This window comes from Brachyhypopomus gauderio, unplaced genomic scaffold (genome assembly GCF_052324685.1).
Source record: "Brachyhypopomus gauderio isolate BG-103 unplaced genomic scaffold, BGAUD_0.2 sc92, whole genome shotgun sequence".
Classification (NCBI taxonomy): domain Eukaryota; kingdom Metazoa; phylum Chordata; class Actinopteri; order Gymnotiformes; family Hypopomidae; genus Brachyhypopomus; species Brachyhypopomus gauderio.
Window position 1 is genome coordinate 977,882 of NW_027506913.1, and position 27,167 is coordinate 1,005,048.

The window sequence follows — 27,167 nt, forward strand, 5'->3', positions numbered from 1 at the left end:
CAATACAGAACGATATAGGAGTCAACACCTTCAAAAACACTGTGCTTTAATATGTTCTGGTTACATTGACACCTTACTCACAGCTGCACAGATGACCGTGACTCTTACATCGTTTTTAAATGAAGTGATACAAAGCGTTGTTATTTCTCAAAATCAGAATGAGGCCAAAGAGACCTGCATGCTGAAGCTGCGGCCCCATTTTCATGTTGCTATAAAGAAGCTTTTGACCCCGACGTGATTTGAACACGTAACCTTCTGATCTGGAGTCAGACGCGCTACCGTTGCGCCACGAGGTCTAATACGTAGAAGTCTAGCTAAAAAAATGGAATAAGGCAGTCAGATGTTTTAGTTCAATAGCTCTTCCAATGTATTTTGATTTTTTTCATTCCCTCTCGTCTGCCTTAAAGTTTCACCAATTCAAGAGGAGAGTAATGGTGAGGGAAAAACGTACCAAAGGGAGGGAATCTTCAGGCAGAATCCCTGAGCTCTCTGCTTTCTTCTCAACCTGAGTAGTCTATGCATGATTCTGTGTTAGTATCTGTCGATTCGGCCCTTGAAAGGCAATACAGCTAAAGGTAACGTTTCTTGTTTATCATGCACCTGAGATGTAACAAAACGGAGGACCTTTCAAGAAAGGCTCTTGAGCAGAGTTACTTCAGAAAGTGAAGTAACGAAAAGAAAAACATTCTCATGTTACAATAGATTGGTGAGTGTGAAGAATAGCATCAAGTTAAAGACCTGGCAAGATTGGAACGAAGATGAGAAGAAAGTAAATGTGTTTTAGTTTAGTTTCTTATTTTTCCATGAGTATTCAAGTCTTAGTGACTACATGAAGTTTTGATTCTTCAGTTTGCGTTGAAGACAACCATTGATTGGACCTTACGGACTGTCAGCGGAAGTCCATTCCACCACCTTGTGGACTGACAGAGAAGATTCTTGTTGCATGTCTTGTCGGCATCTTGAAGGGATGGTGGCACGAATAAAGCAATAATAGAGGCTTAAAGGCAGCCAGGTGCTGTAGTGGCTTGATAAGTGCTTTTATGCATGTGAGAAGCGATCCAGTTATGGGAGACTGCAATGGCCAAGATGCAAGGTAAAGAGACATATGTAGGCGTTGGTAGTATAGTGGTGAGCATAGCTGCCTTCCAAGCAGTTGACCCGGGTTCGATTCCCGGCCAACGCATCTCATTATACATGGATACCTGATGTTATTCACAAAACGTGGTACTTTGCCACTCACGTTTATTGATGGCAACCAAAGCTCATGTTTTACAGATTGCTCCTGCTTTTTACCTTCAGAGATAACTCATGCAATACAGAACGATATAGGAGTCAACACCTTCAAAAACACTGTGCTTTAATATGTTCTGGTTACATTGACACCTTACTCACAGCTGCACAGATGACCGTGACTCTTACATCGTTTTTAAATGAAGTGATACAAAGCGTTGTTATTTCTCAAAATCAGAACGAGGCCAAAGAGACCTGCATGCTGAAGCTGCGGCCCCATTTTCATGTTGCTATAAAGAAGCTTTTGACCCCGACGTGATTTGAACACGTAACCTTCTGATCTGGAGTCAGACGCGCTACCGTTGCGCCACGAGGTCTAATACGTAGAAGTCTAGCTAAAATAATGGAACAAGGCAGTCAGATGTTTTAGTTCAATAGCTCTTCCAATGTATTTTGATTTTTTTCATTCCCTCTCGTCTGCCTTAAAGTTTCACCAATTCAAGAGGAGAGTAATGGTGAGGGAAGAACGTACCAAAGGGAGGGAATCTTCAGGCAGAATCCCTGAGCTCTCTGCTTTCTTCTCAACCTGAGTAGTCTATGCATGATTCTGTGTTAGTATCTGTCGATTCGGCCCTTGAAAGGCAATACAGCTAAAGGTAACGTTTCTTGTTTATCATGCACCTGAGATGTAACAAAACGGAGGACCTTTCAAGAAAGGCTCTTGAGCAGAGTTACTTCAGAAAGTGAAGTAACGAAAAGAAAAACATTCTCATGTTACAATAGATTGGTGAGTGTGAAGAATAGCATCAAGTTAAAGACCTGGCAAGATTGGAACGAAGATGAGAAGAAAGTAAATGTGTTTTAGTTTAGTTTCTTATTTTTCCATGAGTATTCAAGTCTTAGTGACTACATGAAGTTTTGATTCTTCAGTTTGCGTTGAAGACAACCATTGATTGGACCTTACGGACTGTCAGCGGAAGTCCATTCCACCACCTTGTGGACTGACAGAGAAGATTCTTGTTGCATGTCTTGTCGGCATCTTGAAGGGATGGTGGCACGAAAAAAGCAATAATAGAGGCTTAAAGGCAGCCAGGTGCTGTAGTGGCTTGATAAGTGCTTTTATGCATGTGAGAAGCGATCCAGTTATGGGAGACTGCAATGGCCAAGATGCAAGGTAAAGAGACATATGTAGGCGTTGGTGGTATAGTGGTGAGCATAGCTGCCTTCCAAGCAGTTGACCCGGGTTCGATTCCCGGCCAACGCATCTCATTATACATGGATACCTGATGTTATTCACAAAACGTGGTACTTTGCCACTCACGTTTATTGATGGCAACCAAAGCTCATGTTTTACAGATTGCTCCTGCTTTTTACCTTCAGAGATAACTCATGCAATACAGAACGAAATAGGAGTCAACACCTTCAAAAACACTGTGCTTTAATATGTTCTGGTTACATTGACACCTTACTCACAGCTGCACAGATGACCGTGACTCTTACATCGTTTTTAAATGAAGTGATACAAAGCGTTGTTATTTCTCAAAATCAGAATGAGGCCAAAGAGACCTGCATGCTGAAGCTGCGGCCCCATTTTCATGTTGCTATAAAGAAGCTTTTGACCCCGACGTGATTTGAACACGTAACCTTCTGATCTGGAGTCAGACGCGCTACCGTTGCGCCACGAGGTCTAATACGTAGAAGTCTAGCTAAAAAAATGGAATAAGGCAGTCAGATGTTTTAGTTCAATAGCTCTTCCAATGTATTTTGATTTTTTTCATTCCCTCTCGTCTGCCTTAAAGTTTCACCAATTCAAGAGGAGAGTAATGGTGAGGGAAAAACGTACCAAAGGGAGGGAATCTTCAGGCAGAATCCCTGAGCTCTCTGCTTTCTTCTCAACCTGAGTAGTCTATGCATGATTCTGTGTTAGTATCTGTCGATTCGGCCCTTGAAAGGCAATACAGCTAAAGGTAACGTTTCTTGTTTATCATGCACCTGAGATGTAACAAAACGGAGGACCTTTCAAGAAAGGCTCTTGAGCAGAGTTACTTCAGAAAGTGAAGTAACGAAAAGAAAAACATTCTCATGTTACAATAGATTGGTGAGTGTGAAGAATAGCATCAAGTTAAAGACCTGGCAAGATTGGAACGAAGATGAGAAGAAAGTAAATGTGTTTTAGTTTAGTTTCTTATTTTTCCATGAGTATTCAAGTCTTAGTGACTACATGAAGTTTTGATTCTTCAGTTTGCGTTGAAGACAACCATTGATTGGACCTTACGGACTGTCAGCGGAAGTCCATTCCACCACCTTGTGGACTGACAGAGAAGATTCTTGTTGCATGTCTTGTCGGCATCTTGAAGGGATTGTGGCACGAATAAAGCAATAATAAAGGCTTAAAGGCAGCCAGGTGCTGTAGTGGCTTGATAAGTGCTTTTATGCATGTGAGAAGCGATCCAGTTATGGGAGACTGCAATGGCCAAGATGCAAGGTAAAGAGACATATGTAGGCGTTGGTGGTATAGTGGTGAACATAGCTGCCTTCCAAGCAGTTGACCCGGGTTCGATTCCCGGCCAACGCATCTCATTATACATGGATACCTGATGTTATTCACAAAACGTGGTACTTTGCCACTCACGTTTATTGATGGCAACCAAAGCTCATATTTTACAGATTGCTCCTGCTTTTTACCTTCAGAGATAACTCATGCAATACAGAACGATATAGGAGTCAACACCTTCAAAAACACTGTGCTTTAATATGTTCTGGTTACATTGACACCTTACTCACAGCTGCACAGATGACCGTGACTCTTACATCGTTTTTAAATGAAGTGATACAAAGCGTTGTTATTTCTCAAAATCAGAATGAGGCCAAAGAGACCTGCATGCTGAAGCTGCGGCCCCATTTTCATGTTGCTATAAAGAAGCTTTTGACCCCGACGTGATTTGAACACGTAACCTTCTGATCTGGAGTCAGACGCGCTACCGTTGCGCCACGAGGTCTAATACGTAGAAGTCTAGCTAAAAAAATGGAACAAGGCAGTCAGATGTTTTAGTTCAATAGCTCTTCCAATGTATTTAGATTTTTTTCATTCCCTCTTGTCTGCCTTAAAGTTTCACCAATTCAAGAGGAGAGTAATGGTGAGGGAAGAACGTACCAAAGGGAGGGAATCTTCAGGCAGAATCCCTGAGCTCTCTGCTTTCTTCTCAACCTGAGTAGTCTATGCATGATTCTGTGTTAGTATCTGTCGATTCGGCCCTTGAAAGGCAATACAGCTAAAGGTAACGTTTCTTGTTTATCATGCACCTGAGATGTAACAAAACGGAGGACCTTTCAAGAAAGGCTCTTGAGCAGAGTTACTTCAGAAAGTGAAGTAACGAAAAGAAAAACATTCTCATGTTACAATAGATTGGTGAGTGTGAAGAATAGCATCAAGTTAAAGACCTGGCAAGATTGGAACGAAGATGAGAAGAAAGTAAATGTGTTTTAGTTTAGTTTCTTATTTTTCCATGAGTATTCAAGTGTTAGTGACTACATGAAGTTTTGATTCTTCAGTTTGCGTTGAAGACAACCATTGATTGGACCTTACGGACTGTCAGCGGAAGTCCATTCCACCACCTTGTGGACTGACAGAGAAGATTCTTGTTGCATGTCTTGTCGGCATCTTGAAGGGATGGTGGCACGAATAAAGCAATAATAGAGGCTTAAAGGCAGCCAGGTGCTGTAGTGGCTTGATAAGTGCTTTTATGCATGTGAGAAGCGATCCAGTTATGGGAGACTGCAATGGCCAAGATGCAAGGTAAAGAGACATATGTAGGCGTTGGTGGTATAGTGGTGAGCATAGCTGCCTTCCAAGCAGTTGACCCGGGTTCGATTCCCGGCCAACGCATCTCATTATACATGGATACCTGATGTTATTCACAAAACGTGGTACTTTGCCACTCACGTTTATTGATGGCAACCAAAGCTCATGTTTTACAGATTGCTCCTGCTTTTTACCTTCAGAGATAACTCATGCAATACAGAACGATATAGGAGTCAACACCTTCAAAAACACTGTGCTTTAATATGTTCTGGTTACATTGACACCTTACTCACAGCTGCACAGATGACCGTGACTCTTACATCGTTTTTAAATGAAGTGATACAAAGCGTTGTTATTTCTCAAAATCAGAACGAGGCCAAAGAGACCTGCATGCTGAAGCTGCGGCCCCATTTTCATGTTGCTATAAAGAAGCTTTTGACCCCGACGTGATTTGAACACGTAACCTTCTGATCTGGAGTCAGACGCGCTACCGTTGCGCCACGAGGTCTAATACGTAGAAGTCTAGCTAAAAAAATGGAACAAGGCAGTCAGATGTTTTAGTTCAATAGCTCTTCCAATGTATTTTGATTTTTTTCATTCCCTCTCGTCTGCCTTAAAGTTTCACCAATTCAAGAGGAGAGTAATGGTGAGGGAAGAACGTACCAAAGGGAGGGAATCTTCAGGCAGAATCCCTGAGCTCTCTGCTTTCTTCTCAACCTGAGTAGTCTATGCATGATTCTGTGTTAGTATCTGTCGATTCGGCCCTTGAAAGGCAATACAGCTAAAGGTAACTTTTCTTGTTTATCATGCACCTGAGATGTAACAAAACGGAGGACCTTTCAAGAAAGGCTCTTGAGCAGAGTTACTTCAGAAAGTGAAGTAACGAAAAGAAAAACTTTCTCATGTTACAATAGATTGGTGAGTGTGAAGAATAGCATCAAGTTAAAGACCTGGCAAGATTGGAACGAAGATGAGAAGAAAGTAAATGTGTTTTAGTTTAGTTTCTTATTTTTCCATGAGTATTCAAGTGTTAGTGACTACATGAAGTTTTGATTCTTCAGTTTGCGTTGAAGACAACCATTGATTGGACCTTACGGACTGTCAGCGGAAGTCCATTCCACCACCTTGTGGACTGACAGAGAAGATTCTTGTTGCATGTCTTGTCGGCATCTTGAAGGGATGGTGGCACGAATAAAGCAATAATAGAGGCTTAAAGGCAGCCAGGTGCTGTAGTGGCTTGATAAGTGCTTTTATGCATGTGAGAAGCGATCCAGTTATGGGAGACTGCAATGGCCAAGATGCAAGGTAAAGAGACATATGTAGGCGTTGGTGGTATAGTGGTGAGCATAGCTGCCTTCCAAGCAGTTGACCCGGGTTCGATTCCCGGCCAACGCATCTCATTATACATGGATACCTGATGTTATTCACAAAACGTGGTACTTTGCCACTCACGTTTATTGATGGCAACCAAAGCTCATGTTTTACAGATTGCTCCTGCTTTTTACCTTCAGAGATAACTCATGCAATACAGAACGATATAGGAGTCAACACCTTCAAAAACACTGTGCTTTAATATGTTCTGGTTACATTGACACCTTACTCACAGCTGCACAGATGACCGTGACTCTTACATCGTTTTTAAATGAAGTGATACAAAGCGTTGTTATTTCTCAAAATCAGAACGAGGCCAAAGAGACCTGCATGCTGAAGCTGCGGTCCCATTTTCATGTTGCTATAAAGAAGCTTTTGACCCCGACGTGATTTGAACACGTAACCTTCTGATCTGGAGTCAGACGCGCTACCGTTGCGCCACGAGGTCTAATACGTAGAAGTCTAGCTAAAAAAATGGAACAAGGCAGTCAGATGTTTTAGTTCAATAGCTCTTCCAATGTATTTTGATTTTTTTCATTCCCTCTCGTCTGCCTTAAAGTTTCACCAATTCAAGAGGAGAGTAATGGTGAGGGAAGAACGTACCAAAGGGAGGGAATCTTCAGGCAGAATCCCTGAGCTCTCTGCTTTCTTCTCAACCTGAGTAGTCTATGCATGATTCTGTGTTAGTATCTGTCGATTCGGCCCTTGAAAGGCAATACAGCTAAAGGTAACTTTTCTTGTTTATCATGCACCTGAGATGTAACAAAACGGAGGACCTTTCAAGAAAGGCTCTTGAGCAGAGTTACTTCAGAAAGTGAAGTAACGAAAAGAAAAACTTTCTCATGTTACAATAGATTGGTGAGTGTGAAGAATAGCATCAAGTTAAAGACCTGGCAAGATTGGAACGAAGATGAGAAGAAAGTAAATGTGTTTTAGTTTAGTTTCTTATTTTTCCATGAGTATTCAAGTGTTAGTGACTACATGAAGTTTTGATTCTTCAGTTTGCGTTGAAGACAACCATTGATTGGACCTTACGGACTGTCAGCGGAAGTCCATTCCACCACCTTGTGGACTGACAGAGAAGATTCTTGTTGCATGTCTTGTCGGCATCTTGAAGGGATGGTGGCACGAATAAAGCAATAATAGAGGCTTAAAGGCAGCCAGGTGCTGTAGTGGCTTGATAAGTGCTTTTATGCATGTGAGAAGCGATCCAGTTATGGGAGACTGCAATGGCCAAGATGCAAGGTAAAGAGACATATGTAGGTGTTGGTGGTATAGTGGTGAGCATAGCTGCCTTCCAAGCAGTTGACCCGGGTTCGATTCCCGGCCAACGCATCTCATTATACATGGATACCTGATGTTATTCACAAAACGTGGTACTTTGCCACTCACGTTTATTGATGGCAACCAAAGCTCATGTTTTACAGATTGCTCCTGCTTTTTACCTTCAGAGATAACTCATGCAATACAGAACGATATAGGAGTCAACACCTTCAAAAACACTGTGCTTTAATATGTTCTGGTTACATTGACACCTTACTCACAGCTGCACAGATGACCGTGACTCTTACATCGTTTTTAAATGAAGTGATACAAAGCGTTGTTATTTCTCAAAATCAGAACGAGGCCAAAGAGACCTGCATGCTGAAGCTGCGGCCCCATTTTCATGTTGCTATAAAGAAGCTTTTGACCCCGACGTGATTTGAACACGTAACCTTCTGATCTGGAGTCAGACGCGCTACCGTTGCGCCACGAGGTCTAATACGTAGAAGTCTAGCTAAAAAAATGGAACAAGGCAGTCAGATGTTTTAGTTCAATAGCTCTTCCAATGTATTTTGATTTTTTTCATTCCCTCTCGTCTGCCTTAAAGTTTCACCAATTCAAGAGGAGAGTAATGGTGAGGGAAGAACGTACCAAAGGGAGGGAATCTTCAGGCAGAATCCCTGAGCTCTCTGCTTTCTTCTCAACCTGAGTAGTCTATGCATGATTCTGTGTTAGTATCTGTCGATTCGGCCCTTGAAAGGCAATACAGCTAAAGGTAACTTTTCTTGTTTATCATGCACCTGAGATGTAACAAAACGGAGGACCTTTCAAGAAAGGCTCTTGAGCAGAGTTACTTCAGAAAGTGAAGTAACGAAAAGAAAAACTTTCTCATGTTACAATAGATTGGTGAGTGTGAAGAATAGCATCAAGTTAAAGACCTGGCAAGATTGGAACGAAGATGAGAAGAAAGTAAATGTGTTTTAGTTTAGTTTCTTATTTTTCCATGAGTATTCAAGTCTTAGTGACTACATAAAGTTTTGATTCTTCAGTTTGCGTTGAAGACAACCATTGATTGGACCTTACGGACTGTCAGCGGAAGTCCATTCCACCACCTTGTGGACTGACAGAGAAGATTCTTGTTGCATGTCTTGTCGGCATCTTGAAGGGATGGTGGCACGAATAAAGCAATAATAGAGGCTTAAAGGCAGCCAGGTGCTGTAGTGGCTTGATAAGTGCTTTTATGCATGTGAGAAGCGATCCAGTTATGGGAGACTGCAATGGCCAAGATGCAAGGTAAAGAGACATATGTAGGTGTTGGTGGTATAGTGGTGAGCATAGCTGCCTTCCAAGCAGTTGACCCGGGTTCGATTCCCGGCCAACGCATCTCATTATACATGGATACCTGATGTTATTCACAAAACGTGGTACTTTGCCACTCACGTTTATTGATGGCAACCAAAGCTCATGTTTTACAGATTGCTCCTGCTTTTTACCTTCAGAGATAACTCATGCAATACAGAACGATATAGGAGTCAACACCTTCAAAAACACTGTGCTTTAATATGTTCTGGTTACATTGACACCTTACTCACAGCTGCACAGATGACCGTGACTCTTACATCGTTTTTAAATGAAGTGATACAAAGCGTTGTTATTTCTCAAAATCAGAACGAGGCCAAAGAGACCTGCATGCTGAAGCTGCGGCCCCATTTTCATGTTGCTATAAAGAAGCTTTTGACCCCGACGTGATTTGAACACGTAACCTTCTGATCTGGAGTCAGACGCGCTACCGTTGCGCCACGAGGTCTAATACGTAGAAGTCTAGCTAAAAAAATGGAACAAGGCAGTCAGATGTTTTAGTTCAATAGCTCTTCCAATGTATTTTGATTTTTTTCATTCCCTCTCGTCTGCCTTAAAGTTTCACCAATTCAAGAGGAGAGTAATGATGAGGGAAGAACGTACCAAAGGGAGGGAATCTTCAGGCAGAATCCCTGAGCTCTCTGCTTTCTTCTCAACCTGAGTAGTCTATGCATGATTCTGTGTTAGTATCTGTCGATTCGGCCCTTGAAAGGCAATACAGCTAAAGGTAACTTTTCTTGTTTATCATGCACCTGAGATGTAACAAAACGGAGGACCTTTCAAGAAAGGCTCTTGAGCAGAGTTACTTCAGAAAGTGAAGTAACGAAAAGAAAAACTTTCTCATGTTACAATAGATTGGTGAGTGTGAAGAATAGCATCAAGTTAAAGACCTGGCAAGATTGGAACGAAGATGAGAAGAAAGTAAATGTGTTTTAGTTTAGTTTCTTATTTTTCCATGAGTATTCAAGTCTTAGTGACTACATAAAGTTTTGATTCTTCAGTTTGCGTTGAAGACAACCATTGATTGGACCTTACGGACTGTCAGCGGAAGTCCATTCCACCACCTTGTGGACTGACAGAGAAGATTCTTGTTGCATGTCTTGTCGGCATCTTGAAGGGATGGTGGCACGAATAAAGCAATAATAGAGGCTTAAAGGCAGCCAGGTGCTGTAGTGGCTTGATAAGTGCTTTTATGCATGTGAGAAGCGATCCAGTTATGGGAGACTGCAATGGCCAAGATGCAAGGTAAAGAGACATATGTAGGTGTTGGTGGTATAGTGGTGAGCATAGCTGCCTTCCAAGCAGTTGACCCGGGTTCGATTCCCGGCCAACGCATCTCATTATACATGGATACCTGATGTTATTCACAAAACGTGGTACTTTGCCACTCACGTTTATTGATGGCAACCAAAGCTCATGTTTTACAGATTGCTCCTGCTTTTTACCTTCAGAGATAACTCATGCAATACAGAACGATATAGGAGTCAACACCTTCAAAAACACTGTGCTTTAATATGTTCTGGTTACATTGACACCTTACTCACAGCTGCACAGATGACCGTGACTCTTACATCGTTTTTAAATGAAGTGATACAAAGCGTTGTTATTTCTCAAAATCAGAACGAGGCCAAAGAGACCTGCATGCTGAAGCTGCGGCCCCATTTTCATGTTGCTATAAAGAAGCTTTTGACCCCGACGTGATTTGAACACGTAACCTTCTGATCTGGAGTCAGACGCGCTACCGTTGCGCCACGAGGTCTAATACGTAGAAGTCTAGCTAAAAAAATGGAACAAGGCAGTCAGATGTTTTAGTTCAATAGCTCTTCCAATGTATTTTGATTTTTTTCATTCCCTCTCGTCTGCCTTAAAGTTTCACCAATTCAAGAGGAGAGTAATGATGAGGGAAGAACGTACCAAAGGGAGGGAATCTTCAGGCAGAATCCCTGAGCTCTCTGCTTTCTTCTCAACCTGAGTAGTCTATGCATGATTCTGTGTTAGTATCTGTCGATTCGGCCCTTGAAAGGCAATACAGCTAAAGGTAACTTTTCTTGTTTATCATGCACCTGAGATGTAACAAAACGGAGGACCTTTCAAGAAAGGCTCTTGAGCAGAGTTACTTCAGAAAGTGAAGTAACGAAAAGAAAAACTTTCTCATGTTACAATAGATTGGTGAGTGTGAAGAATAGCATCAAGTTAAAGACCTGGCAAGATTGGAACGAAGATGAGAAGAAAGTAAATGTGTTTTAGTTTAGTTTCTTATTTTTCCATGAGTATTCAAGTCTTAGTGACTACATAAAGTTTTGATTCTTCAGTTTGCGTTGAAGACAACCATTGATTGGACCTTACGGACTGTCAGCGGAAGTCCATTCCACCACCTTGTGGACTGACAGAGAAGATTCTTGTTGCATGTCTTGTCGGCATCTTGAAGGGATGGTGGCACGAATAAAGCAATAATAGAGGCTTAAAGGCAGCCAGGTGCTGTAGTGGCTTGATAAGTGCTTTTATGCATGTGAGAAGCGATCCAGTTATGGGAGACTGCAATGGCCAAGATGCAAGGTAAAGAGACATATGTAGGTGTTGGTGGTATAGTGGTGAGCATAGCTGCCTTCCAAGCAGTTGACCCGGGTTCGATTCCCGGCCAACGCATCTCATTATACATGGATACCTGATGTTATTCACAAAACGTGGTACTTTGCCACTCACGTTTATTGATGGCAACCAAAGCTCATGTTTTACAGATTGCTCCTGCTTTTTACCTTCAGAGATAACTCATGCAATACAGAACGATATAGGAGTCAACACCTTCAAAAACACTGTGCTTTAATATGTTCTGGTTACATTGACACCTTACTCACAGCTGCACAGATGACCGTGACTCTTACATCGTTTTTAAATGAAGTGATACAAAGCGTTGTTATTTCTCAAAATCAGAACGAGGCCAAAGAGACCTGCATGCTGAAGCTGCGGCCCCATTTTCATGTTGCTTTAAAGAAGCTTTTGACCCCGACGTGATTTGAACACGTAACCTTCTGATCTGGAGTCAGACGCGCTACCGTTGCGCCACGAGGTCTAATACGTAGAAGTCTAGCTAAAAAAATGGAACAAGGCAGTCAGATGTTTTAGTTCAATAGCTCTTCCAATGTATTTTGATTTTTTTCATTCCCTCTCGTCTGCCTTAAAGTTTCACCAATTCAAGAGGAGAGTAATGGTGAGGGAAGAACGTACCAAAGGGAGGGAATCTTCAGGCAGAATCCCTGAGCTCTCTGCTTTCTTCTCAACCTGAGTAGTCTATGCATGATTCTGTGTTAGTATCTGTCGATTCGGCCCTTGAAAGGCAATACAGCTAAAGGTAACTTTTCTTGTTTATCATGCACCTGAGATGTAACAAAACGGAGGACCTTTCAAGAAAGGCTCTTGAGCAGAGTTACTTCAGAAAGTGAAGTAACGAAAAGAAAAACTTTCTCATGTTACAATAGATTGGTGAGTGTGAAGAATAGCATCAAGTTAAAGACCTGGCAAGATTGGAACGAAGATGAGAAGAAAGTAAATGTGTTTTAGTTTAGTTTCTTATTTTTCCATGAGTATTCAAGTCTTAGTGACTACATAAAGTTTTGATTCTTCAGTTTGCGTTGAAGACAACCATTGATTGGACCTTACGGACTGTCAGCGGAAGTCCATTCCACCACCTTGTGGACTGACAGAGAAGATTCTTGTTGCATGTCTTGTCGGCATCTTGAAGGGATGGTGGCACGAATAAAGCAATAATAGAGGCTTAAAGGCAGCCAGGTGCTGTAGTGGCTTGATAAGTGCTTTTATGCATGTGAGAAGCGATCCAGTTATGGGAGACTGCAATGGCCAAGATGCAAGGTAAAGAGACATATGTAGGTGTTGGTGGTATAGTGGTGAGCATAGCTGCCTTCCAAGCAGTTGACCCGGGTTCGATTCCCGGCCAACGCATCTCATTATACATGGATACCTGATGTTATTCACAAAACGTGGTACTTTGCCACTCACGTTTATTGATGGCAACCAAAGCTCATGTTTTACAGATTGCTCCTGCTTTTTACCTTCAGAGATAACTCATGCAATACAGAACGATATAGGAGTCAACACCTTCAAAAACACTGTGCTTTAATATGTTCTGGTTACATTGACACCTTACTCACAGCTGCACAGATGACCGTGACTCTTACATCGTTTTTAAATGAAGTGATACAAAGCGTTGTTATTTCTCAAAATCAGAACGAGGCCAAAGAGACCTGCATGCTGAAGCTGCGGCCCCATTTTCATGTTGCTTTAAAGAAGCTTTTGACCCCGACGTGATTTGAACACGTAACCTTCTGATCTGGAGTCAGACGCGCTACCGTTGCGCCACGAGGTCTAATACGTAGAAGTCTAGCTAAAAAAATGGAACAAGGCAGTCAGATGTTTTAGTTCAATAGCTCTTCCAATGTATTTTGATTTTTTTCATTCCCTCTCGTCTGCCTTAAAGTTTCACCAATTCAAGAGGAGAGTAATGGTGAGGGAAGAACGTACCAAAGGGAGGGAATCTTCAGGCAGAATCCCTGAGCTCTCTGCTTTCTTCTCAACCTGAGTAGTCTATGCATGATTCTGTGTTAGTATCTGTCGATTCGGCCCTTGAAAGGCAATACAGCTAAAGGTAACTTTTCTTGTTTATCATGCACCTGAGATGTAACAAAACGGAGGACCTTTCAAGAAAGGCTCTTGAGCAGAGTTACTTCAGAAAGTGAAGTAACGAAAAGAAAAACTTTCTCATGTTACAATAGATTGGTGAGTGTGAAGAATAGCATCAAGTTAAAGACCTGGCAAGATTGGAACGAAGATGAGAAGAAAGTAAATGTGTTTTAGTTTAGTTTCTTATTTTTCCATGAGTATTCAAGTCTTAGTGACTACATAAAGTTTTGATTCTTCAGTTTGCGTTGAAGACAACCATTGATTGGACCTTACGGACTGTCAGCGGAAGTCCATTCCACCACCTTGTGGACTGACAGAGAAGATTCTTGTTGCATGTCTTGTCGGCATCTTGAAGGGATGGTGGCACGAATAAAGCAATAATAGAGGCTTAAAGGCAGCCAGGTGCTGTAGTGGCTTGATAAGTGCTTTTATGCATGTGAGAAGCGATCCAGTTATGGGAGACTGCAATGGCCAAGATGCAAGGTAAAGAGACATATGTAGGTGTTGGTGGTATAGTGGTGAGCATAGCTGCCTTCCAAGCAGTTGACCCGGGTTCGATTCCCGGCCAACGCATCTCATTATACATGGATACCTGATGTTATTCACAAAACGTGGTACTTTGCCACTCACGTTTATTGATGGCAACCAAAGCTCATGTTTTACAGATTGCTCCTGCTTTTTACCTTCAGAGATAACTCATGCAATACAGAACGATATAGGAGTCAACACCTTCAAAAACACTGTGCTTTAATATGTTCTGGTTACATTGACACCTTACTCACAGCTGCACAGATGACCGTGACTCTTACATCGTTTTTAAATGAAGTGATACAAAGCGTTGTTATTTCTCAAAATCAGAACGAGGCCAAAGAGACCTGCATGCTGAAGCTGCGGCCCCATTTTCATGTTGCTTTAAAGAAGCTTTTGACCCCGACGTGATTTGAACACGTAACCTTCTGATCTGGAGTCAGACGCGCTACCGTTGCGCCACGAGGTCTAATACGTAGAAGTCTAGCTAAAAAAATGGAACAAGGCAGTCAGATGTTTTAGTTCAATAGCTCTTCCAATGTATTTTGATTTTTTTCATTCCCTCTCGTCTGCCTTAAAGTTTCACCAATTCAAGAGGAGAGTAATGGTGAGGGAAGAACGTACCAAAGGGAGGGAATCTTCAGGCAGAATCCCTGAGCTCTCTGCTTTCTTCTCAACCTGAGTAGTCTATGCATGATTCTGTGTTAGTATCTGTCGATTCGGCCCTTGAAAGGCAATACAGCTAAAGGTAACTTTTCTTGTTTATCATGCACCTGAGATGTAACAAAACGGAGGACCTTTCAAGAAAGGCTCTTGAGCAGAGTTACTTCAGAAAGTGAAGTAACGAAAAGAAAAACTTTCTCATGTTACAATAGATTGGTGAGTGTGAAGAATAGCATCAAGTTAAAGACCTGGCAAGATTGGAACGAAGATGAGAAGAAAGTAAATGTGTTTTAGTTTAGTTTCTTATTTTTCCATGAGTATTCAAGTCTTAGTGACTACATAAAGTTTTGATTCTTCAGTTTGCGTTGAAGACAACCATTGATTGGACCTTACGGACTGTCAGCGGAAGTCCATTCCACCACCTTGTGGACTGACAGAGAAGATTCTTGTTGCATGTCTTGTCGGCATCTTGAAGGGATGGTGGCACGAATAAAGCAATAATAGAGGCTTAAAGGCAGCCAGGTGCTGTAGTGGCTTGATAAGTGCTTTTATGCATGTGAGAAGCGATCCAGTTATGGGAGACTGCAATGGCCAAGATGCAAGGTAAAGAGACATATGTAGGTGTTGGTGGTATAGTGGTGAGCATAGCTGCCTTCCAAGCAGTTGACCCGGGTTCGATTCCCGGCCAACGCATCTCATTATACATGGATACCTGATGTTATTCACAAAACGTGGTACTTTGCCACTCACGTTTATTGATGGCAACCAAAGCTCATGTTTTACAGATTGCTCCTGCTTTTTACCTTCAGAGATAACTCATGCAATACAGAACGATATAGGAGTCAACACCTTCAAAAACACTGTGCTTTAATATGTTCTGGTTACATTGACACCTTACTCACAGCTGCACAGATGACCGTGACTCTTACATCGTTTTTAAATGAAGTGATACAAAGCGTTGTTATTTCTCAAAATCAGAACGAGGCCAAAGAGACCTGCATGCTGAAGCTGCGGCCCCATTTTCATGTTGCTATAAAGAAGCTTTTGACCCCGACGTGATTTGAACACGTAACCTTCTGATCTGGAGTCAGACGCGCTACCGTTGCGCCACGAGGTCTAATACGTAGAAGTCTAGCTAAAAAAATGGAACAAGGCAGTCAGATGTTTTAGTTCAATAGCTCTTCCAATGTATTTTGATTTTTTTCATTCCCTCTCGTCTGCCTTAAAGTTTCACCAATTCAAGAGGAGAGTAATGGTGAGGGAAGAACGTACCAAAGGGAGGGAATCTTCAGGCAGAATCCCTGAGCTCTCTGCTTTCTTCTCAACCTGAGTAGTCTATGCATGATTCTGTGTTAGTATCTGTCGATTCGGCCCTTGAAAGGCAATACAGCTAAAGGTAACTTTTCTTGTTTATCATGCACCTGAGATGTAACAAAACGGAGGACCTTTCAAGAAAGGCTCTTGAGCAGAGTTACTTCAGAAAGTGAAGTAACGAAAAGAAAAACTTTCTCATGTTACAATAGATTGGTGAGTGTGAAGAATAGCATCAAGTTAAAGACCTGGCAAGATTGGAACGAAGATGAGAAGAAAGTAAATGTGTTTTAGTTTAGTTTCTTATTTTTCCATGAGTATTCAAGTCTTAGTGACTACATAAAGTTTTGATTCTTCAGTTTGCGTTGAAGACAACCATTGATTGGACCTTACGGACTGTCAGCGGAAGTCCATTCCACCACCTTGTGGACTGACAGAGAAGATTCTTGTTGCATGTCTTGTCGGCATCTTGAAGGGATGGTGGCACGAATAAAGCAATAATAGAGGCTTAAAGGCAGCCAGGTGCTGTAGTGGCTTGATAAGTGCTTTTATGCATGTGAGAAGCGATCCAGTTATGGGAGACTGCAATGGCCAAGATGCAAGGTAAAGAGACATATGTAGGTGTTGGTGGTATAGTGGTGAGCATAGCTGCCTTCCAAGCAGTTGACCCGGGTTCGATTCCCGGCCAACGCATCTCATTATACATGGATACCTGATGTTATTCACAAAACGTGGTACTTTGCCACTCACGTTTATTGATGGCAACCAAAGCTCATGTTTTACAGATTGCTCCTGCTTTTTACCTTCAGAGATAACTCATGCAATACAGAACGATATAGGAGTCAACACCTTCAAAAACACTGTGCTTTAATATGTTCTGGTTACATTGACACCTTACTCACAGCTGCACAGATGACCGTGACTCTTACATCGTTTTTAAATGAAGTGATACAAAGCGTTGTTATTTCTCAAAATCAGAACGAGGCCAAAGAGACCTGCATGCTGAAGCTGCGGCCCCATTTTCATGTTGCTATAAAGAAGCTTTTGACCCCGACGTGATTTGAACACGTAACCTTCTGATCTGGAGTCAGACGCGCTACCGTTGCGCCACGAGGTCTAATACGTAGAAGTCTAGCTAAAAAAATGGAACAAGGCAGTCAGATGTTTTAGTTCAATAGCTCTTCCAATGTATTTTGATTTTTTTCATTCCCTCTCGTCTGCCTTAAAGTTTCACCAATTCAAGAGGAGAGTAATGGTGAGGGAAGAACGTACCAAAGGGAGGGAATCTTCAGGCAGAATCCCTGAGCTCTCTGCTTTCTTCTCAACCTGAGTAGTCTATGCATGATTCTGTGTTAGTATCTGTCGATTCGGCCCTTGAAAGGCAATACAGCTAAAGGTAACTTTTCTTGTTTATCATGCACCTGAGATGTAACAAAACGGAGGACCTTTCAAGAAAGGCTCTTGAGCAGAGTTACTTCAGAAAGTGAAGTAACGAAAAGAAAAACTTTCTCATGTTACAATAGATTGGTGAGTGTGAAGAATAGCATCAAGTTAAAGACCTGGCAAGATTGGAACGAAGATGAGAAGAAAGTAAATGTGTTTTAGTTTAGTTTCTTATTTTTCCATGAGTATTCAAGTCTTAGTGACTACATAAAGTTTTGATTCTTCAGTTTGCGTTGAAGACAACCATTGATTGGACCTTACGGACTGTCAGCGGAAGTCCATTCCACCACCTTGTGGACTGACAGAGAAGATTCTTGTTGCATGTCTTGTCGGCATCTTGAAGGGATGGTGGCACGAATAAAGCAATAATAGAGGCTTAAAGGCAGCCAGGTGCTGTAGTGGCTTGATAAGTGCTTTTATGCATGTGAGAAGCGATCCAGTTATGGGAGACTGCAATGGCCAAGATGCAAGGTAAAGAGACATATGTAGGTGTTGGTGGTATAGTGGTGAGCATAGCTGCCTTCCAAGCAGTTGACCCGGGTTCGATTCCCGGCCAACGCATCTCATTATACATGGATACCTGATGTTATTCACAAAACGTGGTACTTTGCCACTCACGTTTATTGATGGCAACCAAAGCTCATGTTTTACAGATTGCTCCTGCTTTTTACCTTCAGAGATAACTCATGCAATACAGAACGATATAGGAGTCAACACCTTCAAAAACACTGTGCTTTAATATGTTCTGGTTACATTGACACCTTACTCACAGCTGCACAGATGACCGTGACTCTTACATCGTTTTTAAATGAAGTGATACAAAGCGTTGTTATTTCTCAAAATCAGAACGAGGCCAAAGAGACCTGCATGCTGAAGCTGCGGCCCCATTTTCATGTTGCTTTAAAGAAGCTTTTGACCCCGACGTGATTTGAACACGTAACCTTCTGATCTGGAGTCAGACGCGCTACCGTTGCGCCACGAGGTCTAATACGTAGAAGTCTAGCTAAAAAAATGGAACAAGGCAGTCAGATGTTTTAGTTCAATAGCTCTTCCAATGTATTTTGATTTTTTTCATTCCCTCTCGTCTGCCTTAAAGTTTCACCAATTCAAGAGGAGAGTAATGGTGAGGGAAGAACGTACCAAAGGGAGGGAATCTTCAGGCAGAATCCCTGAGCTCTCTGCTTTCTTCTCAACCTGAGTAGTCTATGCATGATTCTGTGTTAGTATCTGTCGATTCGGCCCTTGAAAGGCAATACAGCTAAAGGTAACTTTTCTTGTTTATCATGCACCTGAGATGTAACAAAACGGAGGACCTTTCAAGAAAGGCTCTTGAGCAGAGTTACTTCAGAAAGTGAAGTAACGAAAAGAAAAACTTTCTCATGTTACAATAGATTGGTGAGTGTGAAGAATAGCATCAAGTTAAAGACCTGGCAAGATTGGAACGAAGATGAGAAGAAAGTAAATGTGTTTTAGTTTAGTTTCTTATTTTTCCATGAGTATTCAAGTCTTAGTGACTACATAAAGTTTTGATTCTTCAGTTTGCGTTGAAGACAACCATTGATTGGACCTTACGGACTGTCAGCGGAAGTCCATTCCACCACCTTGTGGACTGACAGAGAAGATTCTTGTTGCATGTCTTGTCGGCATCTTGAAGGGATGGTGGCACGAATAAAGCAATAATAGAGGCTTAAAGGCAGCCAGGTGCTGTAGTGGCTTGATAAGTGCTTTTATGCATGTGAGAAGCGATCCAGTTATGGGAGACTGCAATGGCCAAGATGCAAGGTAAAGAGACATATGTAGGTGTTGGTGGTATAGTGGTGAGCATAGCTGCCTTCCAAGCAGTTGACCCGGGTTCGATTCCCGGCCAACGCATCTCATTATACATGGATACCTGATGTTATTCACAAAACGTGGTACTTTGCCACTCACGTTTATTGATGGCAACCAAAGCTCATGTTTTACAGATTGCTCCTGCTTTTTACCTTCAGAGATAACTCATGCAATACAGAACGATATAGGAGTCAACACCTTCAAAAACACTGTGCTTTAATATGTTCTGGTTACATTGACACCTTACTCACAGCTGCACAGATGACCGTGACTCTTACATCGTTTTTAAATGAAGTGATACAAAGCGTTGTTATTTCTCAAAATCAGAACGAGGCCAAAGAGACCTGCATGCTGAAGCTGCGGCCCCATTTTCATGTTGCTATAAAGAAGCTTTTGACCCCGACGTGATTTGAACACGTAACCTTCTGATCTGGAGTCAGACGCGCTACCGTTGCGCCACGAGGTCTAATACGTAGAAGTCTAGCTAAAAAAATGGAACAAGGCAGTCAGATGTTTTAGTTCAATAGCTCTTCCAATGTATTTTGATTTTTTTCATTCCCTCTCGTCTGCCTTAAAGTTTCACCAATTCAAGAGGAGAGTAATGGTGAGGGAAGAACGTACCAAAGGGAGGGAATCTTCAGGCAGAATCCCTGAGCTCTCTGCTTTCTTCTCAACCTGAGTAGTCTATGCATGATTCTGTGTTAGTATCTGTCGATTCGGCCCTTGAAAGGCAATACAGCTAAAGGTAACTTTTCTTGTTTATCATGCACCTGAGATGTAACAAAACGGAGGACCTTTCAAGAAAGGCTCTTGAGCAGAGTTACTTCAGAAAGTGAAGTAACGAAAAGAAAAACTTTCTCATGTTACAATAGATTGGTGAGTGTGAAGAATAGCATCAAGTTAAAGACCTGGCAAGATTGGAACGAAGATGAGAAGAAAGTAAATGTGTTTTAGTTTAGTTTCTTATTTTTCCATGAGTATTCAAGTCTTAGTGACTACATAAAGTTTTGATTCTTCAGTTTGCGTTGAAGACAACCATTGATTGGACCTTACGGACTGTCAGCGGAAGTCCATTCCACCACCTTGTGGACTGACAGAGAAGATTCTTGTTGCATGTCTTGTCGGCATCTTGAAGGGATGGTGGCACGAATAAAGCAATAATAGAGGCTTAAAGGCAGCCAGGTGCTGTAGTGGCTTGATAAGTGCTTTTATGCATGTGAGAAGCGATCCAGTTATGGGAGACTGCAATGGCCAAGATGCAAGGTAAAGAGACATATGTAGGTGTTGGTGGTATAGTGGTGAGCATAGCTGCCTTCCAAGCAGTTGACCCGGGTTCGATTCCCGGCCAACGCATCTCATTATACATGGATACCTGATGTTATTCACAAAACGTGGTACTTTGCCACTCACGTTTATTGATGGCAACCAAAGCTCATGTTTTACAGATTGCTCCTGCTTTTTACCTTCAGAGATAACTCATGCAATACAGAACGATATAGGAGTCAACACCTTCAAAAACACTGTGCTTTAATATGTTCTGGTTACATTGACACCTTACTCACAGCTGCACAGATGACCGTGACTCTTACATCGTTTTTAAATGAAGTGATACAAAGCGTTGTTATTTCTCAAAATCAGAACGAGGCCAAAGAGACCTGCATGCTGAAGCTGCGGCCCCATTTTCATGTTGCTTTAAAGAAGCTTTTGACCCCGACGTGATTTGAACACGTAACCTTCTGATCTGGAGTCAGACGCGCTACCGTTGCGCCACGAGGTCTAATACGTAGAAGTCTAGCTAAAAAAATGGAACAAGGCAGTCAGATGTTTTAGTTCAATAGCTCTTCCAATGTATTTTGATTTTTTTCATTCCCTCTCGTCTGCCTTAAAGTTTCACCAATTCAAGAGGAGAGTAATGGTGAGGGAAGAACGTACCAAAGGGAGGGAATCTTCAGGCAGAATCCCTGAGCTCTCTGCTTTCTTCTCAACCTGAGTAGTCTATGCATGATTCTGTGTTAGTATCTGTCGATTCGGCCCTTGAAAGGCAATACAGCTAAAGGTAACTTTTCTTGTTTATCATGCACCTGAGATGTAACAAAACGGAGGACCTTTCAAGAAAGGCTCTTGAGCAGAGTTACTTCAGAAAGTGAAGTAACGAAAAGAAAAACTTTCTCATGTTACAATAGATTGGTGAGTGTGAAGAATAGCATCAAGTTAAAGACCTGGCAAGATTGGAACGAAGATGAGAAGAAAGTAAATGTGTTTTAGTTTAGTTTCTTATTTTTCCATGAGTATTCAAGTCTTAGTGACTACATAAAGTTTTGATTCTTCAGTTTGCGTTGAAGACAACCATTGATTGGACCTTACGGACTGTCAGCGGAAGTCCATTCCACCACCTTGTGGACTGACAGAGAAGATTCTTGTTGCATGTCTTGTCGGCATCTTGAAGGGATGGTGGCACGAATAAAGCAATAATAGAGGCTTAAAGGCAGCCAGGTGCTGTAGTGGCTTGATAAGTGCTTTTATGCATGTGAGAAGCGATCCAGTTATGGGAGACTGCAATGGCCAAGATGCAAGGTAAAGAGACATATGTAGGTGTTGGTGGTATAGTGGTGAGCATAGCTGCCTTCCAAGCAGTTGACCCGGGTTCGATTCCCGGCCAACGCATCTCATTATACATGGATACCTGATGTTATTCACAAAACGTGGTACTTTGCCACTCACGTTTATTGATGGCAACCAAAGCTCATGTTTTACAGATTGCTCCTGCTTTTTACCTTCAGAGATAACTCATGCAATACAGAACGATATAGGAGTCAACACCTTCAAAAACACTGTGCTTTAATATGTTCTGGTTACATTGACACCTTACTCACAGCTGCACAGATGACCGTGACTCTTACATCGTTTTTAAATGAAGTGATACAAAGCGTTGTTATTTCTCAAAATCAGAACGAGGCCAAAGAGACCTGCATGCTGAAGCTGCGGCCCCATTTTCATGTTGCTTTAAAGAAGCTTTTGACCCCGACGTGATTTGAACACGTAACCTTCTGATCTGGAGTCAGAAGCGCTACCGTTGCGCCACGAGGTCTAATACGTAGAAGTCTAGCTAAAAAAATGGAACAAGGCAGTCAGATGTTTTAGTTCAATAGCTCTTCCAATGTATTTTGATTTTTTTCATTCCCTCTCGTCTGCCTTAAAGTTTCACCAATTCAAGAGGAGAGTAATGGTGAGGGAAGAACGTACCAAAGGGAGGGAATCTTCAGGCAGAATCCCTGAGCTCTCTGCTTTCTTCTCAACCTGAGTAGTCTATGCATGATTCTGTGTTAGTATCTGTCGATTCGGCCCTTGAAAGGCAATACAGCTAAAGGTAACTTTTCTTGTTTATCATGCACCTGAGATGTAACAAAACGGAGGACCTTTCAAGAAAGGCTCTTGAGCAGAGTTACTTCAGAAAGTGAAGTAACGAAAAGAAAAACTTTCTCATGTTACAATAGATTGGTGAGTGTGAAGAATAGCATCAAGTTAAAGACCTGGCAAGATTGGAACGAAGATGAGAAGAAAGTAAATGTGTTTTAGTTTAGTTTCTTATTTTTCCATGAGTATTCAAGTCTTAGTGACTACATAAAGTTTTGATTCTTCAGTTTGCGTTGAAGACAACCATTGATTGGACCTTACGGACTGTCAGCGGAAGTCCATTCCACCACCTTGTGGACTGACAGAGAAGATTCTTGTTGCATGTCTTGTCGGCATCTTGAAGGGATGGTGGCACGAATAAAGCAATAATAGAGGCTTAAAGGCAGCCAGGTGCTGTAGTGGCTTGATAAGTGCTTTTATGCATGTGAGAAGCGATCCAGTTATGGGAGACTGCAATGGCCAAGATGCAAGGTAAAGAGACATATGTAGGTGTTGGTGGTATAGTGGTGAGCATAGCTGCCTTCCAAGCAGTTGACCCGGGTTCGATTCCCGGCCAACGCATCTCATTATACATGGATACCTGATGTTATTCACAAAACGTGGTACTTTGCCACTCACGTTTATTGATGGCAACCAAAGCTCATGTTTTACAGATTGCTCCTGCTTTTTACCTTCAGAGATAACTCATGCAATACAGAACGATATAGGAGTCAACACCTTCAAAAACACTGTGCTTTAATATGTTCTGGTTACATTGACACCTTACTCACAGCTGCACAGATGACCGTGACTCTTACATCGTTTTTAAATGAAGTGATACAAAGCGTTGTTATTTCTCAAAATCAGAACGAGGCCAAAGAGACCTGCATGCTGAAGCTGCGGCCCCATTTTCATGTTGCTATAAAGAAGCTTTTGACCCCGACGTGATTTGAACACGTAACCTTCTGATCTGGAGTCAGACGCGCTACCGTTGCGCCACGAGGTCTAATACGTGGAAGTCTAGCTAAAAAAATGGAACAAGGCAGTCAGATGTTTTAGTTCAATAGCTCTTCCAATGTATTTTGATTTTTTTCATTCCCTCTCGTCTGCCTTAAAGTTTCACCAATTCAAGAGGAGAGTAATGGTGAGGGAAGAACGTACCAAAGGGAGGGAATCTTCAGGCAGAATCCCTGAGCTCTCTGCTTTCTTCTCAACCTGAGTAGTCTATGCATGATTCTGTGTTAGTATCTGTCGATTCGGCCCTTGAAAGGCAATACAGCTAAAGGTAACTTTTCTTGTTTATCATGCACCTGAGATGTAACAAAACGGAGGACCTTTCAAGAAAGGCTCTTGAGCAGAGTTACTTCAGAAAGTGAAGTAACGAAAAGAAAAACTTTCTCATGTTACAATAGATTGGTGAGTGTGAAGAATAGCATCAAGTTAAAGACCTGGCAAGATTGGAACGAAGATGAGAAGAAAGTAAATGTGTTTTAGTTTAGTTTCTTATTTTTCCATGAGTATTCAAGTCTTAGTGACTACATAAAGTTTTGATTCTTCAGTTTGCGTTGAAGACAACCATTGATTGGACCTTACGGACTGTCAGCGGAAGTCCATTCCACCACCTTGTGGACTGACAGAGAAGATTCTTGTTGCATGTCTTGTCGGCATCTTGAAGGGATGGTGGCACGAATAAAGCAATAATAGAGGCTTAAAGGCAGCCAGGTGCTGTAGTGGCTTGATAAGTGCTTTTATGCATGTGAGAAGCGATCCAGTTATGGGAGACTGCAATGGCCAAGATGCAAGGTAAAGAGACATATGTAGGTGTTGGTGGTATAGTGGTGAGCATAGCTGCCTTCCAAGCAGTTGACCCGGGTTCGATTCCCGGCCAACGCATCTCATTATACATGGATACCTGATGTTATTCACAAAACGTGGTACTTTGCCACTCACGTTTATTGATGGCAACCAAAGCTCATGTTTTACAGATTGCTCCTGCTTTTTACCTTCAGAGATAACTCATGCAATACAGAACGATATAGGAGTCAACACCTTCAAAAACACTGTGCTTTAATATGTTCTGGTTACATTGACACCTTACTCACAGCTGCACAGATGACCGTGACTCTTACATCGTTTTTAAATGAAGTGATACAAAGCGTTGTTATTTCTCAAAATCAGAACGAGGCCAAAGAGACCTGCATGCTGAAGCTGCGGCCCCATTTTCATGTTGCTTTAAAGAAGCTTTTGACCCCGACGTGATTTGAACACGTAACCTTCTGATCTGGAGTCAGACGCGCTACCGTTGCGCCACGAGGTCTAATACGTAGAAGTCTAGCTAAAAAAATGGAACAAGGCAGTCAGATGTTTTAGTTCAATAGCTCTTCCAATGTATTTTGATTTTTTTCATTCCCTCTCGTCTGCCTTAAAGTTTCACCAATTCAAGAGGAGAGTAATGGTGAGGGAAGAACGTACCAAAGGGAGGGAATCTTCAGGCAGAATCCCTGAGCTCTCTGCTTTCTTCTCAACCTGAGTAGTCTATGCATGATTCTGTGTTAGTATCTGTCGATTCGGCCCTTGAAAGGCAATACAGCTAAAGGTAACTTTTCTTGTTTATCATGCACCTGAGATGTAACAAAACGGAGGACCTTTCAAGAAAGGCTCTTGAGCAGAGTTACTTCAGAAAGTGAAGTAACGAAAAGAAAAACTTTCTCATGTTACAATAGATTGGTGAGTGTGAAGAATAGCATCAAGTTAAAGACCTGGCAAGATTGGAACGAAGATGAGAAGAAAGTAAATGTGTTTTAGTTTAGTTTCTTATTTTTCCATGAGTATTCAAGTCTTAGTGACTACATAAAGTTTTGATTCTTCAGTTTGCGTTGAAGACAACCATTGATTGGACCTTACGGACTGTCAGCGGAAGTCCATTCCACCACCTTGTGGACTGACAGAGAAGATTCTTGTTGCATGTCTTGTCGGCATCTTGAAGGGATGGTGGCACGAATAAAGCAATAATAGAGGCTTAAAGGCAGCCAGGTGCTGTAGTGGCTTGATAAGTGCTTTTATGCATGTGAGAAGCGATCCAGTTATGGGAGACTGCAATGGCCAAGATGCAAGGTAAAGAGACATATGTAGGTGTTGGTGGTATAGTGGTGAGCATAGCTGCCTTCCAAGCAGTTGACCCGGGTTCGATTCCCGGCCAACGCATCTCATTATACATGGATACCTGATGTTATTCACAAAACGTGGTACTTTGCCACTCACGTTTATTGATGGCAACCAAAGCTCATGTTTTACAGATTGCTCCTGCTTTTTACCTTCAGAGATAACTCATGCAATACAGAACGATATAGGAGTCAACACCTTCAAAAACACTGTGCTTTAATATGTTCTGGTTACATTGACACCTTACTCACAGCTGCACAGATGACCGTGACTCTTACATCGTTTTTAAATGAAGTGATACAAAGCGTTGTTATTTCTCAAAATCAGAACGAGGCCAAAGAGACCTGCATGCTGAAGCTGCGGCCCCATTTTCATGTTGCTTTAAAGAAGCTTTTGACCCCGACGTGATTTGAACACGTAACCTTCTGATCTGGAGTCAGACGCGCTACCGTTGCGCCACGAGGTCTAATACGTAGAAGTCTAGCTAAAAAAATGGAACAAGGCAGTCAGATGTTTTAGTTCAATAGCTCTTCCAATGTATTTTGATTTTTTTCATTCCCTCTCGTCTGCCTTAAAGTTTCACCAATTCAAGAGGAGAGTAATGGTGAGGGAAGAACGTACCAAAGGGAGGGAATCTTCAGGCAGAATCCCTGAGCTCTCTGCTTTCTTCTCAACCTGAGTAGTCTATGCATGATTCTGTGTTAGTATCTGTCGATTCGGCCCTTGAAAGGCAATACAGCTAAAGGTAACTTTTCTTGTTTATCATGCACCTGAGATGTAACAAAACGGAGGACCTTTCAAGAAAGGCTCTTGAGCAGAGTTACTTCAGAAAGTGAAGTAACGAAAAGAAAAACTTTCTCATGTTACAATAGATTGGTGAGTGTGAAGAATAGCATCAAGTTAAAGACCTGGCAAGATTGGAACGAAGATGAGAAGAAAGTAAATGTGTTTTAGTTTAGTTTCTTATTTTTCCATGAGTATTCAAGTCTTAGTGACTACATAAAGTTTTGATTCTTCAGTTTGCGTTGAAGACAACCATTGATTGGACCTTACGGACTGTCAGCGGAAGTCCATTCCACCACCTTGTGGACTGACAGAGAAGATTCTTGTTGCATGT

General features: G+C 41.9%; 41 non-coding genes across 41 annotated transcripts; 20 read left to right on the forward strand and 21 right to left on the reverse strand.

The window, feature by feature from the left end:
- Positions 1–224: 224 nt before the first annotated feature.
- Positions 225–296, reverse strand: trnaw-cca (transfer RNA tryptophan (anticodon CCA)). The gene has a single exon. It is a non-coding gene; the product is annotated as a tRNA-Trp (tRNA).
- Positions 297–1,111: 815 nt separating this feature from the next.
- Positions 1,112–1,183, forward strand: trnag-ucc (transfer RNA glycine (anticodon UCC)). Its single transcript has one exon. It is a non-coding gene; the product is annotated as a tRNA-Gly (tRNA).
- Positions 1,184–1,535: 352 nt separating this feature from the next.
- On the reverse strand, positions 1,536–1,607 carry trnaw-cca (transfer RNA tryptophan (anticodon CCA)). Its single transcript has one exon. It is a non-coding gene; the product is annotated as a tRNA-Trp (tRNA).
- Positions 1,608–2,422: 815 nt separating this feature from the next.
- Positions 2,423–2,494, forward strand: trnag-ucc (transfer RNA glycine (anticodon UCC)). Its single transcript has one exon. It is a non-coding gene; the product is annotated as a tRNA-Gly (tRNA).
- A 352-nt stretch (positions 2,495–2,846) lies between these two features.
- Positions 2,847–2,918, reverse strand: trnaw-cca (transfer RNA tryptophan (anticodon CCA)). Its single transcript has one exon. It is a non-coding gene; the product is annotated as a tRNA-Trp (tRNA).
- An 815-nt stretch (positions 2,919–3,733) lies between these two features.
- trnag-ucc (transfer RNA glycine (anticodon UCC)) lies at positions 3,734–3,805 on the forward strand. Its single transcript has one exon. It is a non-coding gene; the product is annotated as a tRNA-Gly (tRNA).
- Positions 3,806–4,157: 352 nt separating this feature from the next.
- Positions 4,158–4,229, reverse strand: trnaw-cca (transfer RNA tryptophan (anticodon CCA)). Its single transcript has one exon. It is a non-coding gene; the product is annotated as a tRNA-Trp (tRNA).
- Positions 4,230–5,044: 815 nt separating this feature from the next.
- On the forward strand, positions 5,045–5,116 carry trnag-ucc (transfer RNA glycine (anticodon UCC)). Its single transcript has one exon. It is a non-coding gene; the product is annotated as a tRNA-Gly (tRNA).
- A 352-nt stretch (positions 5,117–5,468) lies between these two features.
- Positions 5,469–5,540, reverse strand: trnaw-cca (transfer RNA tryptophan (anticodon CCA)). The gene has a single exon. It is a non-coding gene; the product is annotated as a tRNA-Trp (tRNA).
- An 815-nt stretch (positions 5,541–6,355) lies between these two features.
- Positions 6,356–6,427, forward strand: trnag-ucc (transfer RNA glycine (anticodon UCC)). Its single transcript has one exon. It is a non-coding gene; the product is annotated as a tRNA-Gly (tRNA).
- A 352-nt stretch (positions 6,428–6,779) lies between these two features.
- trnaw-cca (transfer RNA tryptophan (anticodon CCA)) lies at positions 6,780–6,851 on the reverse strand. The gene has a single exon. It is a non-coding gene; the product is annotated as a tRNA-Trp (tRNA).
- An 815-nt stretch (positions 6,852–7,666) lies between these two features.
- On the forward strand, positions 7,667–7,738 carry trnag-ucc (transfer RNA glycine (anticodon UCC)). Its single transcript has one exon. It is a non-coding gene; the product is annotated as a tRNA-Gly (tRNA).
- Positions 7,739–8,090: 352 nt separating this feature from the next.
- trnaw-cca (transfer RNA tryptophan (anticodon CCA)) lies at positions 8,091–8,162 on the reverse strand. The gene has a single exon. It is a non-coding gene; the product is annotated as a tRNA-Trp (tRNA).
- Positions 8,163–8,977: 815 nt separating this feature from the next.
- Positions 8,978–9,049, forward strand: trnag-ucc (transfer RNA glycine (anticodon UCC)). Its single transcript has one exon. It is a non-coding gene; the product is annotated as a tRNA-Gly (tRNA).
- A 352-nt stretch (positions 9,050–9,401) lies between these two features.
- trnaw-cca (transfer RNA tryptophan (anticodon CCA)) lies at positions 9,402–9,473 on the reverse strand. The gene has a single exon. It is a non-coding gene; the product is annotated as a tRNA-Trp (tRNA).
- Positions 9,474–10,288: 815 nt separating this feature from the next.
- Positions 10,289–10,360, forward strand: trnag-ucc (transfer RNA glycine (anticodon UCC)). The gene has a single exon. It is a non-coding gene; the product is annotated as a tRNA-Gly (tRNA).
- Positions 10,361–10,712: 352 nt separating this feature from the next.
- trnaw-cca (transfer RNA tryptophan (anticodon CCA)) lies at positions 10,713–10,784 on the reverse strand. The gene has a single exon. It is a non-coding gene; the product is annotated as a tRNA-Trp (tRNA).
- An 815-nt stretch (positions 10,785–11,599) lies between these two features.
- Positions 11,600–11,671, forward strand: trnag-ucc (transfer RNA glycine (anticodon UCC)). The gene has a single exon. It is a non-coding gene; the product is annotated as a tRNA-Gly (tRNA).
- Positions 11,672–12,023: 352 nt separating this feature from the next.
- Positions 12,024–12,095, reverse strand: trnaw-cca (transfer RNA tryptophan (anticodon CCA)). The gene has a single exon. It is a non-coding gene; the product is annotated as a tRNA-Trp (tRNA).
- Positions 12,096–12,910: 815 nt separating this feature from the next.
- Positions 12,911–12,982, forward strand: trnag-ucc (transfer RNA glycine (anticodon UCC)). The gene has a single exon. It is a non-coding gene; the product is annotated as a tRNA-Gly (tRNA).
- A 352-nt stretch (positions 12,983–13,334) lies between these two features.
- trnaw-cca (transfer RNA tryptophan (anticodon CCA)) lies at positions 13,335–13,406 on the reverse strand. The gene has a single exon. It is a non-coding gene; the product is annotated as a tRNA-Trp (tRNA).
- An 815-nt stretch (positions 13,407–14,221) lies between these two features.
- On the forward strand, positions 14,222–14,293 carry trnag-ucc (transfer RNA glycine (anticodon UCC)). Its single transcript has one exon. It is a non-coding gene; the product is annotated as a tRNA-Gly (tRNA).
- A 352-nt stretch (positions 14,294–14,645) lies between these two features.
- trnaw-cca (transfer RNA tryptophan (anticodon CCA)) lies at positions 14,646–14,717 on the reverse strand. Its single transcript has one exon. It is a non-coding gene; the product is annotated as a tRNA-Trp (tRNA).
- Positions 14,718–15,532: 815 nt separating this feature from the next.
- Positions 15,533–15,604, forward strand: trnag-ucc (transfer RNA glycine (anticodon UCC)). Its single transcript has one exon. It is a non-coding gene; the product is annotated as a tRNA-Gly (tRNA).
- Positions 15,605–15,956: 352 nt separating this feature from the next.
- On the reverse strand, positions 15,957–16,028 carry trnaw-cca (transfer RNA tryptophan (anticodon CCA)). The gene has a single exon. It is a non-coding gene; the product is annotated as a tRNA-Trp (tRNA).
- An 815-nt stretch (positions 16,029–16,843) lies between these two features.
- Positions 16,844–16,915, forward strand: trnag-ucc (transfer RNA glycine (anticodon UCC)). The gene has a single exon. It is a non-coding gene; the product is annotated as a tRNA-Gly (tRNA).
- Positions 16,916–17,267: 352 nt separating this feature from the next.
- Positions 17,268–17,339, reverse strand: trnaw-cca (transfer RNA tryptophan (anticodon CCA)). The gene has a single exon. It is a non-coding gene; the product is annotated as a tRNA-Trp (tRNA).
- Positions 17,340–18,154: 815 nt separating this feature from the next.
- Positions 18,155–18,226, forward strand: trnag-ucc (transfer RNA glycine (anticodon UCC)). Its single transcript has one exon. It is a non-coding gene; the product is annotated as a tRNA-Gly (tRNA).
- A 352-nt stretch (positions 18,227–18,578) lies between these two features.
- trnaw-cca (transfer RNA tryptophan (anticodon CCA)) lies at positions 18,579–18,650 on the reverse strand. Its single transcript has one exon. It is a non-coding gene; the product is annotated as a tRNA-Trp (tRNA).
- Positions 18,651–19,465: 815 nt separating this feature from the next.
- Positions 19,466–19,537, forward strand: trnag-ucc (transfer RNA glycine (anticodon UCC)). The gene has a single exon. It is a non-coding gene; the product is annotated as a tRNA-Gly (tRNA).
- Positions 19,538–19,889: 352 nt separating this feature from the next.
- Positions 19,890–19,961, reverse strand: trnaw-cca (transfer RNA tryptophan (anticodon CCA)). The gene has a single exon. It is a non-coding gene; the product is annotated as a tRNA-Trp (tRNA).
- Positions 19,962–20,776: 815 nt separating this feature from the next.
- trnag-ucc (transfer RNA glycine (anticodon UCC)) lies at positions 20,777–20,848 on the forward strand. The gene has a single exon. It is a non-coding gene; the product is annotated as a tRNA-Gly (tRNA).
- A 352-nt stretch (positions 20,849–21,200) lies between these two features.
- Positions 21,201–21,272, reverse strand: trnaw-cca (transfer RNA tryptophan (anticodon CCA)). Its single transcript has one exon. It is a non-coding gene; the product is annotated as a tRNA-Trp (tRNA).
- An 815-nt stretch (positions 21,273–22,087) lies between these two features.
- On the forward strand, positions 22,088–22,159 carry trnag-ucc (transfer RNA glycine (anticodon UCC)). The gene has a single exon. It is a non-coding gene; the product is annotated as a tRNA-Gly (tRNA).
- A 352-nt stretch (positions 22,160–22,511) lies between these two features.
- trnaw-cca (transfer RNA tryptophan (anticodon CCA)) lies at positions 22,512–22,583 on the reverse strand. The gene has a single exon. It is a non-coding gene; the product is annotated as a tRNA-Trp (tRNA).
- Positions 22,584–23,398: 815 nt separating this feature from the next.
- trnag-ucc (transfer RNA glycine (anticodon UCC)) lies at positions 23,399–23,470 on the forward strand. Its single transcript has one exon. It is a non-coding gene; the product is annotated as a tRNA-Gly (tRNA).
- A 352-nt stretch (positions 23,471–23,822) lies between these two features.
- On the reverse strand, positions 23,823–23,894 carry trnaw-cca (transfer RNA tryptophan (anticodon CCA)). The gene has a single exon. It is a non-coding gene; the product is annotated as a tRNA-Trp (tRNA).
- Positions 23,895–24,709: 815 nt separating this feature from the next.
- trnag-ucc (transfer RNA glycine (anticodon UCC)) lies at positions 24,710–24,781 on the forward strand. Its single transcript has one exon. It is a non-coding gene; the product is annotated as a tRNA-Gly (tRNA).
- Positions 24,782–25,133: 352 nt separating this feature from the next.
- trnaw-cca (transfer RNA tryptophan (anticodon CCA)) lies at positions 25,134–25,205 on the reverse strand. The gene has a single exon. It is a non-coding gene; the product is annotated as a tRNA-Trp (tRNA).
- Positions 25,206–26,020: 815 nt separating this feature from the next.
- trnag-ucc (transfer RNA glycine (anticodon UCC)) lies at positions 26,021–26,092 on the forward strand. Its single transcript has one exon. It is a non-coding gene; the product is annotated as a tRNA-Gly (tRNA).
- A 352-nt stretch (positions 26,093–26,444) lies between these two features.
- Positions 26,445–26,516, reverse strand: trnaw-cca (transfer RNA tryptophan (anticodon CCA)). Its single transcript has one exon. It is a non-coding gene; the product is annotated as a tRNA-Trp (tRNA).
- Positions 26,517–27,167: the final 651 nt, after the last annotated feature.